The sequence below is a fragment of the Orbicella faveolata genome, unplaced genomic scaffold (assembly GCF_042242905.1).
Source record: "Orbicella faveolata isolate gen_17 unplaced genomic scaffold, um_ofav_v1 contig_36, whole genome shotgun sequence".
NCBI classification, from domain to species: Eukaryota; Metazoa; Cnidaria; class Anthozoa; order Scleractinia; family Merulinidae; genus Orbicella; species Orbicella faveolata.
This window is the reverse complement of record NW_028301565.1, coordinates 189896-204231: the sequence shown is the minus strand read 5'-3', so window position 1 is coordinate 204231 and position 14336 is coordinate 189896. Positions and strand designations below refer to the sequence as shown.

Here is a 14336-nt window from a genome sequence, read left to right as displayed (position 1 = left end):
AAAAGCTCTGGGGTGGTGTGGACATCCATGCCCTCCTATGGCTCATCCCTCCAGTCTTCAGCTTTGCCCGCTAATGGTTCAGCATTGTTAGCTGGGGTGGAGGGTTGTTGTCGTCACCACCTCCAACAATAGGACGTCTTCGTTTCGGGCAGTTTTTAACCACATGATCTGTGGACTGGCAGCGATGACAGGTCACAGGCTGACCGGAATATTTGAAGCCTATCTCCAGGCCGGCAATAACTAATCTTTTCGGAATGTCATGTTCGATGCGTGTGAACTCAACCACACGCACGCCATTTTCAATGTGGGTAAAACCTTCCTCCGAGAAGCAAAGGTGTCGCACGCTTTTAGATTTAAGTTCTCGAAACTCGATCGATACGAACACAGAGACATGAATGCTCCGTTGTCCAAGGAGACGCAGGGGTTTATGGACCTGCTCGTAGGCAATGCCCTCCTGGGCCAATTTTGCGGTGGCTTCGGGGCTCGCCAGGGTTATGTCGAAGCATTTTCCTCCAAAGAGAGGAACAATCCGTTGAATATTGCCGGCATACGCCGCTAAGGATTGAGCGATTTTTAATCCGCCAATGTCAGTGACGTCAGTGTCCACCAGTAGACAAACTGTTCGCCAGTGAGCGAATTGAGCACCTGGCTTGCTAACGGCCATAGCGTGAGAACGTCACATAGAAAGAAAAACACACCACCGTACTCACCCCCACTGTTGAGTGATGAAAAACAGGCACCAGTCAGCGAGGAACAAAGGCCAAAAGATCATGCAGTGGATTCCAAAAGCACACACTAAAAACTCACTAGAGAAATACTCCCAATTGAAACAGGACTCTCCTGGCTTTCGAACAAAGATCTAAGAACTACACTTGATCTTAGCCAAAAGGCCGAGAAGCGATACCAGACCTTCCCTCCCCTACGAGGGTTGTTCAGGGTTTCCCCCTTTGAGATATGGTGGTCAATATGCTGTCGCCGAGGGGCCTGGAGCCGACTGTAGGCCGACGCTATGGAGCAAGTTGCCGTTGTAGACGCACTTGTTCTACAACACAAGTCAACAAAAATCAGCAGCAAAGTTGATAACGTCCCTCCAGGGGTGAGTGAGATCAAACACCTTTTTGCCCTCCAAAACGAGGCAACATGTTAGACCCGTAATGACTCCATTACTAAGATAGCGCTACAGACACAGGCAGAAAGCAACGGCTACGTTATCAACATTCGCTCTCCACGTGCATACGACTTGCAGAGAAGTCAAGAAATGCCTGCTAAAAGATTGCTGGTTGCTATTATTGCTTTGCTTTTGCTTTGGTGGCTCATTTAAACCACTAAATTTTCACCCCTTTCTCTTGTCTACGACCATACCACAGGGAAAGCACCGGTTCTCGTCCGATCACCGAAGTTAAGCCCTGTCGGGCGGGGTTAGTACTTGGATGGGTGACCGCCTGGGAATACCCCGTGTTGTAGACTTTTCATTTTCTCGGCCGTTTTATTTTGCATATGTTCATTTTTTCTTTCTTTTACTACCACCTTTGGCTATTCCAGTGGCTGTAAAGCACAAATAACTTTTTACACATTTCAGGAGACTCAAACGATAGCTAGAAAACATGAAAAGTACTCTTAAAATGATCGCGGCATAAATTAGAATCTAAGTCTCGCGCGCTAACGTTTGCGTACGAAACGGTTATTTATGACATCAAATTGGCGTGTGACATCAAATAATTTGAAGCAAAATGATATTCTGCCTTGCAGAACGGTTTTCAAGCAGCTAAAAGTGCGGAAAACTACGCCAATTCCCAAAGAAATGCGCCCGATCAACAACGGCAAAGCAAACAACACACGCGAGCCGTTGCATATGAACGGTCAACACAAATTCAAGCCGTCAAAACAATTCTATTCATGACTTGACTTGGAGAATGTGGGAGGCTCGGACCGTTGTCTAGTTTAGTCAACGAACCACCAACACAACAATCGTAAGGTAGAAATCAACTCACGGTTTGGCCAGCACTTCTCCTGTTACTTTCCTTGTCCTTTGCTCTTTCCATACTGTAAGTCGACGAACGTTACTTCGAGGACAAACTTGGCGGGGATCGAGTCAATGATTGACCGCCTGCCGAAACAAACGCAAATCGGAAAAGCCACCTTCTTCAGTTCAGTACAACATAGATGCATGACAACACGAGTTCCAGTGCACTCGCCTTTTCAGTTGCTTGCTTGCTTGCTTGCTTGACACGTTCCTTCGTTGTTCACTGTGCCCAGTCGTCCAGCCCGGCCCGGCCAACTGACGAACAAAGCAAAGCGTCAATCATTAACCATCCACCATTCACAGGGCCAACACTTGCACTTTTTCGGGGGCGAGCGCGAACGCAGGCCCCCACTACCAGAAATTATACACTCGAGTTACCCACATTTGGGGTAATCGCAAGGGTCAACCCGATCGAAGTGCAATGAAAGGGCCTCGCCTTGAGAGGACTGCCTCCTTGATCACAGTACCTCCCGCGTCAGGTAACTTTTTTTTGTGTAGAGCAGGTGAAGGCGGAGTGCAATGCCAACATGTGCAAACGGAGGAGAGAGACGCCGACGTCGCCAAAAGTCGCCCGGGAATTGAACCCAGCCTCTCCCCAGGCAAGATTACACACTTAGACTAAACAAAGACAAATACACAGGCAAAACAATAGGAGGGATAGGAGAGACACCCAGCCCAGAGGTGAATCTCAACAAGGAACATAACAAAGAAGAAAAAGAGGAGACAATACAACAGAACGTACATAGATAATTTTTTTGTGATTTTTGGATTTAAATGGGAACAAACACTTGAAACAGGCAGCGGAGTCTGACAAGCAGACTACAAGTTAGAAATTAAACTGAACCTCATCAGCAGAAACAGAAGCAATGACACCAGAAGCACCCCACTGTTTAATGAAAACCGGCACGCACACTTAGGGAACCAGAGTTTTAGAATAAAACAGGCCTGGGAGCGAACCGCTACAATGATCTCAACTGCAGAAGGCAGCTGGTTCCTAAAATGGAAATTGTTACGTGCCAACCAGATGCGATGTTTGGCCAGGTTGATCAAATAGGAGAAAACCAGAGGGATAACGGTGGACTCAGCGGTGTCAAACCCAAACAGTACATGACGGAGACACAGAGACGGAGCAGACGGGACAGCAAGGACTAAGAGAAACTGCACCCAAGCCAAAACACTCTGGGCCAAAGGGCACTCGAAAAACAAATGGCCCGCAGTCTTTAAGGGAGCATCACAAAAACAATCAGGAGGAACAGACAACACACGAAAAGACGAACAGAGACGATCAGCAGTTAGAACCACACCATGAGCAAGCAACCAGGGAAAATCAGCGACATGATGATCAAGAGGCATGACATGAACCTGAGACCAAGTTGTCAACCAATACAGGTCACCAAAAACAGGACGAAACTTATTGACACAGTGAGGAACTGCCGAGGGACGTAAGCAAGAGTACGCCAACTTAACAGACAAGCAGTCCACAGAAGTTACGACACCAGAGTTACTAAACAACAAGTTGGGAAAAACACCATGGCCACCCAACAAGCCCCAAACATGAAACATTGAGGAATAAAAGGCTGGCAAAAGTTCATACAGACAAAAAGCAGGATCAGCCAGAACGACAGCAGGGTCATCACCAAAAAACTCCAAACAAAACAACTTGAAAAACAGAGACCAACTCGAGGAAGATTGACAGAGGCGACAAACCCAAGCCACATGAAGGGCACGAAACTTGGCAGTAATGTCAACTACACCAAAACCACGCTCAGACTTCAGCTGACAAACTACACAGCGGGAAACCTTATCCTTCTTCCCCGACCAAAAGAAGGAAAAGATCTCAGCATTGATGGCAGAGATTACCCAATCCGGAGGGGACATGACAGAACCAAGATACCAAAGGCCAGAGAGAGCCAACGCATTGATAACCAGAGCCCTACCTTGAAAGGTGAGGGAACGGTGGCGCCAGGCGAACAGTAAGTTTTTAAGAGACTGGATCCGGGGATCCCAGTTGTCATGAGACAGATCACCCGGACCCACAAAAGAGCCAAGACAGCGAAGTTTAACAGCAGACCACCGGATATCAACAGGACCCGACAGACGATTCTGCCATGCCCCCACCCATAAACCTTTACACTTCTTAAGGTTAAGGCGGGCACCAGACCCAAGCTCGTAACGATCAAAGACATCGAAAACAGCCAAGATGGAATCGTCAGTAGTGACAAGGATGGAGGTATCGTCACCATACTGAGAAAGAAAACTAGGAGAAGGCAGAGGAGCTGGGAGCGACAGACCTTTAATCCTCGGGCAAGCCTTGAGGGTGGCAGCCAAAGTCTCAGCAACCAAGACATAAAGAAGAAGGGAAAGGGGACAACCCTGACGAACTCCTCTCTGGAGATGAAAAAACTCAGACAGATAGCCATTAACAATGACTGAACTCTGAACACCGGTATACAAGGTCTGCACCCACTTACAGAACGAAGGGCCAAAACCCAAACGTTCAAGGATGCAAAATAAAAAGTCCCATTCTACTCGGTCAAACGCCTTCTCCTGATCAAGGGTAAGAACTGCCAAGGGTAGATCTTTCAAAGAGGCATACTGGATGGCATCACAAACATACGCAACATTCTCACCAATAAACCGGCCAGGAACACCAGCCGTCTGATCCGGAGACACAACCCTATCAATAACACGCAGAAGGCGACCAGCAATAGCGCGAGAGCCAATTTTATAATCAACGCACAACAGAGAAATAGGGCGCCAGTTCTTGAGCAAGGACCGGTCATCAGCTTTAAAAACAAGATTAATAAGACCACGACGCATAGACACGGATAGAAACCAAAGACGAAAAGCACAGTTTAAAACATCGACCAAATCAGAGCCCAAAACGGACCAAAAGGCAAGATAGAACTCAGCAGGCAGGCCATCAAGGCCTGGAGACACTCAGGGACCGTCAGATCACCTTCGCACAGGTCAGCCTCCTCAGGAGAAAGAGATAAAGAGAGATTGAAGAGTAACTCCTCCTGGACAACTGGATCCGTCTCACAAGAGCTATACAAATTCTTATAGAAATCAGTGGCAGCAGCCAGAAGATCCTCAGTAGAGGTAACAGCGGTCACCAACTTTGAGAGAGGAGATGGTGGTTTCCGCCTTGCGCTTCTTCTCAAGACGAAAGAAGTAGGCGGTTGATGACTCACCGTCCTCAACCCACCTAGCACGTGAGCAAACCTGCGCACCACGGGCCTCATCAAGGGAGAACTCTTGAAGGTCGGAAAGCACTTCCGTATAGTCAGACAGAACAGAAACATGGTCCTGGTCAACCAAAGATTTCAAACTTGCCACCTTCTGAGACAACAATCTGGACCGCTCTTTCTTTTTAGCAGAACGACGATGACAGTAATCAAGGGACAGGGATTTGATATGTACCTTTCCCAAATCCCACCAATCCAGAAGCAAAGAGAACAAGTCTCTAGCACACCGCCAAGAAGACCAAAAGGCATCAGGGAGGGACTTAAAGGACTAGGAGACAGCAGAATGAACCGAAACAGGACAGGCAAAAATATCACAGGAGGAAACTGACGACAACCAAGAAACAGGGCAACCAACAAGATCGATCGTGGAGGCAGAAGTGCCATCAGGACGGAGCCAAGTGAAACCTTGCTTGGTCGGGTGACACGACCGCCAAACATCAACACAGGAGATATCCCGAAACAAAGCAACCAAGAGATCCAAGGTGTCAGTGACCGACACAGCACCAGCATTCCTGCGATCACGACAAGGGTCCATGACGGAATTGAAGTCACCACAGAGAAGGGTGGGGACACCAGGATCCAAGGAAGGAAGTAAAGACGGAAAGAATAACAAACAGTCAGACCGCAAATTGGGCGCATACAGCGACACCACATCAAAAGTGTCCCCTGCCCGCAACAGACGAGCACGAACAAAACGACCAGACGAGTCTCTGACAACGAGTGAAAAAGTGAGTTTGCAAAGAACCGCAACACCACAGGACTTGTTAGAGCCGACAGACGAAACAACAGAGAAAGACGGGAATCAAGACTTGACCTCATCCTCCGATACACAGTGCAACTGTTGCAGACAAATAACATCGAAATTGAAGCCAGACAACCAACGACAAAAGGATAACCGCTTGACCGGGTCACAGAGCCCATTGACATTAATTGTGACAAAAAAAGCCATCACAAAAACAAGAACAAATTTGAACACCATAAAGAAAAATTTCATTTGTGCTTCCTGCCTTTAGACTTTAGACCTTGATCGCCAGCAAGACGACCCAGACCAATCCTCTTAACATTTGCAGGAGAGAGGAGCTTCCTAAGAGTCTTAAGAGTAAATGTCAGTAAAAATCAAAGATTATTGAAAAAATCGCGGACACGGCCAAAAATCGATTTGGCTCATTTTTTGCCTGTAGGTAGCCTTATATAGTAAACAAACGGAAATGGGGTTAGATGTTTGAAATATGCACTTTAACGGGAATAAACCGTTAAAAACTTTCGGCGGGTCAATTGCTCAAATTTCACCAAGCGCGATCCTGAAATTATGCACTTTTCGGACAGTTGTCATACGAACAAAAATGTAACAGAAGGACTTTTCTAGCTATAGAAATATAGAGTTGGACTTGCTTAATCAAGACAAAGTGATAGATTTTGTCTCGTGTTATTCCTGGAGGAGCTACGTCTCTGTTAAGAGACGACATCTTCGGCCTTTTGAAATTAAGGCAAAGGTGGCCTAGAATAGCTTGGCAAATAATACATGTGGTAGTGTCTCAAAGTTTACAATAACACTACCAAGAAGCCTTGAAAGATAGTTCTTTTCGATTTGGGTTTTATTTCTTTGGGACCTTTGACAATCAAAAGATGACCACCGGCCGTAATTCGGTTAAATACTATGACGCCATAATGAGATGCATAATAACAAAATTAAACGCGTTGTACACAAATAACTGTTTTGGTCAGTTATATCTTCACTGGCCGATGAAATGACTAGAAACATATTAAAATGTCTATAACTACACTTGATTTTCATATACTGTGACAGGAGAAACAAATTTCGACTTTTCCTACCCTGTGAATCGTGCCATAATTCTGCATAATTCTGCACACAACAGGTTGAACATTTGAATTGCACACAACAGGTTAAATTTGCCACACAGCCGTTAGTTTACGTTTGCTTCGCATCCAGTGAACATGAATTCGAGCATTTACATCCCTTCTGCGCCTTCTGCACTCGCCAGTTTCGAATATACTGAAAATCGTCAACACAAATTGGAGGAGATGCCACCAGCAGCGGCGAGCTCGAGTGACTGAAATGCGATATGTAGAACTCTGCTGTTACGCAACGCCCTCTTAAAAATTATATACGCACCGCGTTTTATAATCAGCGGATCAGTTATTCGTGAAACGTACAGGGCTCAGTTACTTGGAAGTGCAAGTACACTCCTGGACTAATTGTGTGAGTCGTACGATGTATGGCTTTTTCCTCTTCTGAGGTGAAATGTCAGAAATATCCAGCCCAAGGTCGATGCACATGTCTCTCAGTCTATCCACTCTTAAAGTTGTGAGTGTACGTTTTTAACCGCGCGGCCATGGGCCGAGCGCGGTTCTAGGTTTACCCGTGGTTTATTTATTTTTTTTTTATTTTTTTTTGTCGGTGCCCAGACGCAGACCTCTGCTCGGCCAAACTTTGAGTCACGCAACGTGTGATGTTTTTCCGCCAGAAACCGTTAAAACATAAACACACGGACAATTTTACGGATATTGTTTTCTTTTTTGTGGGTAAAATATATTTTCTTTTCGTTTTATCAAAGCGTTGGATTTAAAGGGAATAATAAATACGCTGAAAAAAGGTATTACGTCAGCCATGGAATGTGCTGACGTTGCAGCTTTCACTTTCGCTACGTGACGAATAAGATCGTGTTTACTTTGCAAGTTTATTTCGGCAGAAGCGACAGTCATTAATTTATTTGTAATTTTGCGAGTATTTCTTGCGGTTTTAGGCAAATGAAGTAAATCCTTTGACTGTTTCATCGCAGCGAGTTCATAGATCGGAAAGAAAATTAAATATTTGCAAGCCAAGCAAAGAACGTGTCAGAACGTGCAAAGATTACGTCATTGATAGGGAAATAACCACCGTACTAAAGATAGCCAATTCTTGAATTATGTGACTCGTGTGACTTCTTTGCTAACCCTTAACTCAAGGGAAAAAAACAATTAAATTTAAAGAAAGAAACTTTAAAGAAAGAAAGCGGTTTGTGATAGTGTTCGTATCTTCATGCCCATACATATCCCGAAGAAACTTCCAGATTAAGACTATTACGTCATCGGAGATGTCACAACAGCTACGACTGATGGTGCGATAATAGAGTTTATGTTGATCAAGTGCTGTGATGTCTACAGTAATCAATGAATCATCAAAGATTGCTTTGGAATATGCACTGCGTTGCGACTGTAGTACTAAGAAAACAGTTAAATTTTAAAAGCGCGGTTATAAGATCTAACAGATCTTCTTGTTGTACAAGTTCGCAGATGTTAAGATCGAAAGATACAATCGGATGCTGAATAGCCACATCTCTCATCACATTCGCACACACAGCAGATAGATGACTCTCAGCTTCGGCGGAAATTTCGTCCTCGTCGGAACTCTCCATGGCCACTTCTGAGACGTCACTGGCTTTTGCTTCATTACCGGCGGCTGTAACTTCTAATCGCTTCTTTGCTGAAAGACGGCTAAAGAAGCCACTAATCTGCTGCGACGTGAGGACTTCATCAGGTTGAAATCGGCGTTCCCCTGCTTGGTCTCTTGCTAAGCTCATTGCTTTCGAAACTTCCTGTGGATCGCTTTTCTGTCCACTTTGCTCCCCTTTTTGAAATTGGTCAGTTAAGAATTCGGTCTGTTTCTTTGTAAAATGCACTTTTTTCTTAATTGTCTTCAGGGCCCAACCCATTGGAAGAGGCAGCAAGGCGTCACTCTTTGCTTGGACAGTAACTTGAACGTTTGGAATTTGACTGCATCCCTCCTTCAGCTTGGAAGAATATTCTCTTTTAGCTCTATCGTAGAGAGTTTCCTGTTCGAGCATCATTTGGTGTTTTCCAGTATCTAGGTGTGTCTGGAGGTTTGCAAAGCGACTGTATGCTTTTACACATCCATCCTCTGGACACGGGAAAGGCATGTTGTCTGGCTTATTTTGACCAATACTGCTTCGATCTTGGTTTTCGTTTTCAGTTGACAAATCTGCTTTGACAGAGCTTTTCTTGATATGTCGGTGTCTCACAATCTTGAACGGCGGTGCGCCACTTACATTCTGCGATGGGGGTTCTAGGATTTCCAATTTTTCGGGCTGCTTCATGACTCCTTCGAACTTTGCCCGTGGCACTACTTTACCGGAACCCACATTGAATGCTCTCCACACTCGTACGCCAGTTTCATCGTACTCAAAATTGTTGAGTAAGTTTATGCCATCCCATTTGATATTAAAGGTGCTTGACGGCTTGGCAGCAACATAGCTTGTTTTCACTCCTGTGGTTCCTTGGCCAGATTCAATGGCTGTTTTGAGCTGTAAAGCGTTGATGACATCATTGCCTTCGTTTACGTACCTTCCAACATCTCCTTTGATTGTTGCTGCTTTGCGATCACATACCCCCTTTCCACCTTGAGGGTCCGAGAAGTCGTTTCTTACAACAGCCACTCCTACGGCATCACCGGCCAGCTTAGCTGAGATGATTGAATTTCCGCTATGATAACAGCCAGCGTTATCTTGTTTGTAATAAGCCATTTCCAGGTCTGGAATTTCCTTTTTCAGGGTGGTGAGGCAGTCAAGCATTATCGAGGCCACAGTCACACTGTCTTGGGCGCAGCTTTGAAATACGTGAACAAGTGTTTGCGATTCAAAGTGCTCAGAACCCTCTGACCGTCTTATGGCAACGCTAATGTGCCATGGCAATCCTCGCTTCGCAAACCAGTCTGATTGTGCCTCTCGATATTTTCGGGGCATATATTTCATTGCCCAGTCCTGGACTAACAACACCGATCGGCTGTCGAGTTTGGCTAAAACTGAATGCTTCGCCTCAGCTTGGTGGACTGAACGTAGCTGATGGGCTTTCCAGCTAATGATATCATCCCTTGCCTGTTTGATAGTATGCAGCATGTCAGCTTGATCTTCTGCTGACGAGAGCGCAATTGAACACTCATCTTCTATGGTACGCATGACTTCCTCTAACTCATAACACTGCACACATGACTCATTGTGGAGGTGGTCGCAGGAGCTCCGAAATTCTGCATTGCTTGGATCACTTAGCGCATAAATTCGACAATGATCGGGAACCTCTGAGGCCTCCACTGCATGTACCTTAAAAAAGAAGTAAAATGACAACCGCGTGATTCAGTGCATATTTGCAAAGCAACGCATGTGCATCGACATTTCAGAAAGATTACTTAACCGATTCTCAGCGTTGTATACATGTGTGTAAGCATATTACAGTGAATTGCAACCTCTTGTTTCATGAATTAAGCATAAAAAAGACTTGGAGAGAAAGAAAAAGGTAGCCGTATATCATAGTAAGAAGTCTACTACATCACTTCCGCAAAGACAACGCATAATAATAAAATATGCACCCACCTTGTAGTCGCCCTTTAGGTACTGCTTCGACAAACGAAGTTGCTGCTTAATTTCCCTCGCCCATTGTTGAGTCTTGCCACAGTCAACAAGCTTGTCTACGAGTTTCTCTAAGTGATCAAATGCTTCCACTCCTTGTGCTGAAAAGTTATCAAGTCCTTGCAGAGACTTGCGAACAGATGAAGAACACACGGCCAAAACTCTCTGTAGGGTTCTCTTACTCATAGGCTCAAAGTTGGTTTCACAGCAGTATTGTTGATACTGCTGGACAATGCGCTCTGGTATCATTGTTCTGATCACATTGGGTGTTTTTATGATCTCACCAGTTGACAATTTCAGAAGTTTTTCCCCAAAAGGAACATCTTGAATTACGTGTGGACTCGTTATGAAAGAAACAAAATGTTCTAATTTTACAGGTTCAATTCTCATTCTCTTTTTCTCCTGGTTTGGAAGAGGAGCAGCTCTTCCATGTAACAGCCTGTGGCGTCGGGCAATGTTGTAGCGATAGCTAGTAACGGTTGGAATAAACTCTCTCATCTCCTTAAGGGATAACTTATCTGCCATCAAAGAGAGTATTTGTCGTCTGGTGCTCCAATGTTGCGCGTTCAAGTAGCTCTCAGCAAATGCACTAAGAAGCTCCGTCTCTTTTTCACTTCTACCTTCGACCACAACCTGACTCTCTCTGCTTATAGCATGACGATCACAAAGCTCCGTCCACAGTTCTTGCGAATTTTCAGGTGCCAGAACATCAAGCATTGCAGATATACATTGCTGAGCTTTCCGTAGGTATCTGCGTTTAGTACGCTCGTGCGCTGTATTCCACGGCACTGATAACGTGTGACGTACTGGACTGACGTCTCGAAGCTGTAAGAAGCGATTAAGCTGCTCCTGGGACTCGTTGTCTAGACTGAAGCCTTCATCACCCTCTTTGGAATCTTCCTGCGGAAAAAAAGGCTCTGCCGTCTGGATGTGGAACCTTCTGGCAGAGATTCATCACCAACAGTTACAGGACAAGTAATGGCAGGAATATCAAAGTCACTCGCTTGTTCATCAACCTGACAAAAAAGTGAACACATTGCTTTGGATGGCTTCGAAATGAGATCAACCGTGTGCAAGCGCAGGGTGTCGTGTATAAAAGCGCAAGTCGCATGCGAGCTGGAAAGTAATAGTCGATAATTAATTTAATTGACTGGTAATCTATCCTGATATCTTCATCCAGTTACTACTCAGTATTGTTTTCCATATGGAACATTTAGAAAAAAAGTTGAGAAGCCATATATTAATTTAAAGCCTTTATTATTTGGCTATATTTTGGGATGTGATTGGCAGGACACGCTTTTCCAATTCTTGTGCCATGCATGTCTTGCCCAGTCGTTGACGGGCAGCAATGGCGCCGTTTTGAGGATGCGCATGCAAGTTATCCTCGACACGCCCTTCTCCCGCGTGGGTTGAACCCCTGAAAAGGGCGGAGAAGGGAGAATTCAGAGAACGCGTTAAGGTTTTTCACTTTCATTAACTATATTGGATGGAAATTTTTCATAAACACTTTGAAGAAACTCATCAAGCTTAGACCACATAGATCTTCGTGATGTTTTCCACACCTCCTGTGGCACCCAAGTCCTGCGATTCTAAATGATTTTTTGTTTTTGCCAGGGACTGTCGACATCGTACACAAATTCCTTTAATATTTGGAGAGAAAGGATTACTTTATTCTTTTCTACTTTACACATCCCCCTTGAACAAATAGCTCTGAATGTGGCAAAAGAACAAACCTAGCCCAGGGAAAAAGCCCCACAAACCTCAAATTGATTACGCAATCTGTATTTTACCTTGTCACAAGTCAGTCTTTTACGTTCCTTTCCTTTTTTCCGAGCATTGTTGGAAGGAATTCTAATATCTGTAAAATATTTCAATTCGAGTGTTCCCCTTTTGATTAAGTCTTGAAGAAGGTGAAAATGTTGAGTAAATGCCTGTGTTTGAACAAGGTTCCGACGTAAAAGTATTTGCAAAACTCCTGAAAACTCGTGAGACATAAAAATAATTTTGCTGTTAAACTTGGCGTTACTTTACGCGGCAGTGAAGTGATTTGAATTAAGGATATGAAGTTTGTGATTCCCGCCAAGTAGCCTGCGTGAAATGAGAAGCTATACAGATGTTTATCCTTGCATAAAGTGAGAATAAACATTGTAATCGCTTACCTGATCCGACGGGTACGAGGTTTTTCGTAAGCTCAAAAATTTGTATTGAGTGCTGCAAACTAATTCCCCTTTCTGCTGCGGGTACTTTTTCAGATTCCTTTTTGTGACCGGAGACATCCTGAGGCACAGAACATAATCTACTAGTTCTTCTCCATCCGATTCCAAGGCTTGATCGATGCAACGGGCAAACAGTCATTTCCGAAAAATTGACGGGGTTCACGAAAATCCCGCTTCTTGCTAAGAGAAGCTCTATCTCTGTCTCAACACCTGAGAACTGTAAAAAACGCTTGTGGCTTCTGATAACCTTGCTGCACGATGACAGCGATACTGTCTGAGTGGACGGATGCCTTGCGCGTTCCTCTGCACCACAAACGCCACCAACAATATCAAGGAAAGAACAAGACATTTTTTTTCTGCTGGAGTTTAAGCAACCGTTATCTTTATTACTTTCACCGACGATTATTACGCTTTTGCTTTTTGTTTACTTTCGTTAACTGGTTACATTTGTTTCCCGTGGGAAAATTGAATCGTTATTTTCGTTCCATAAAGTTTTCACTGTACGTTTTAAATTTGTGACATTTTGTAAAGTCTGTTTCTTTGCTGTATCTTTTTTGTTCATGACGGCAATATATTTGTTTGGATTTTATTCGTGAGGCAGAATGTACTGTTAGTTGATCTCGTTACGTGACAGATTATCACATGTCACGCAGTCGACACGCAGACAGGAACCTGTGCAAATCGCTAGCGGTGCCTGCCATGTTGTACAGGATCTTTCGTGTGTGGGACGTCAAAAAAGCCAAAATTAGGATCAAAGTAGACTAAACGAAACTGGCTGGCGACACGCCATAGAAAATGACAACAACAAGTAACTTTTAAAGTCTACCCATCACCGGCTCAGTGGCTTCAGTGAGTGCGCCGGTCGGCCCCCTTTACACCAACTTGCAGAGGACAGTATTTCGAAAGTATCTTCCAAGCAGCATAATAAGGGCCTATAAAAGATTTCTAAGGTAAGGAACTATTGATGTCAAAGCAAACATAACAAGCTAAGTGCGGCTGCGACTCAAACAATGCTTTGCTTGTGTCACTGCAATGTTGATGTTGTTCATTTCAATATGGCGCCATTTGCAATTTTACCGAAGTTTGGTTGGTTGGTATATTGAAACAGTAGAAGATACCAGAAAAATGAAACGATAAATTTGAAGACCTACCTCAGAAGCCCTCGTGATAGTATTGCTGGAAATTTTGAGACACTACCACATGCATTTTTGCCACTATATTCGGCCGGGTTTGACGTGAACTAAAAATGGCAAAGACGTCCTCTGGTAATTAACCCGTGGTTTCATCAGGAAGGACACAATACAAAAAATATCAGTATATCTTGGTAAAGGAAGGCCAACTGTATATATTTATAACTTGAGAATTCCTGCTGTCGCATTTTAGTTCATCTAAGGACGGCCTGAAAACTACATAATTTCGAGCTCGCACG

General features: G+C 44.4%; 2 non-coding genes and 1 pseudogene across 2 annotated transcripts; 1 reads left to right on the top strand and 2 right to left on the bottom strand.

The window, feature by feature from the left end:
- The first annotated feature begins 1348 nt into the window (after window positions 1–1348).
- On the top strand, window positions 1349–1467 carry LOC149101854 (5S ribosomal RNA). Its single transcript, XR_016202696.1, has one exon. It is a non-coding gene; the product is annotated as a 5S ribosomal RNA (ribosomal RNA).
- An 879-nt stretch (window positions 1468–2346) lies between these two features.
- LOC149101853 (U1 spliceosomal RNA) lies at window positions 2347–2510 on the bottom strand. The gene has a single exon (XR_016202622.1). It is a non-coding gene; the product is annotated as a U1 spliceosomal RNA (small nuclear RNA).
- A 4605-nt stretch (window positions 2511–7115) lies between these two features.
- On the bottom strand, window positions 7116–11567 carry LOC149101852 (uncharacterized; annotated as a pseudogene).
- Between the last annotated feature and the right edge of the window lie 2769 nt (window positions 11568–14336).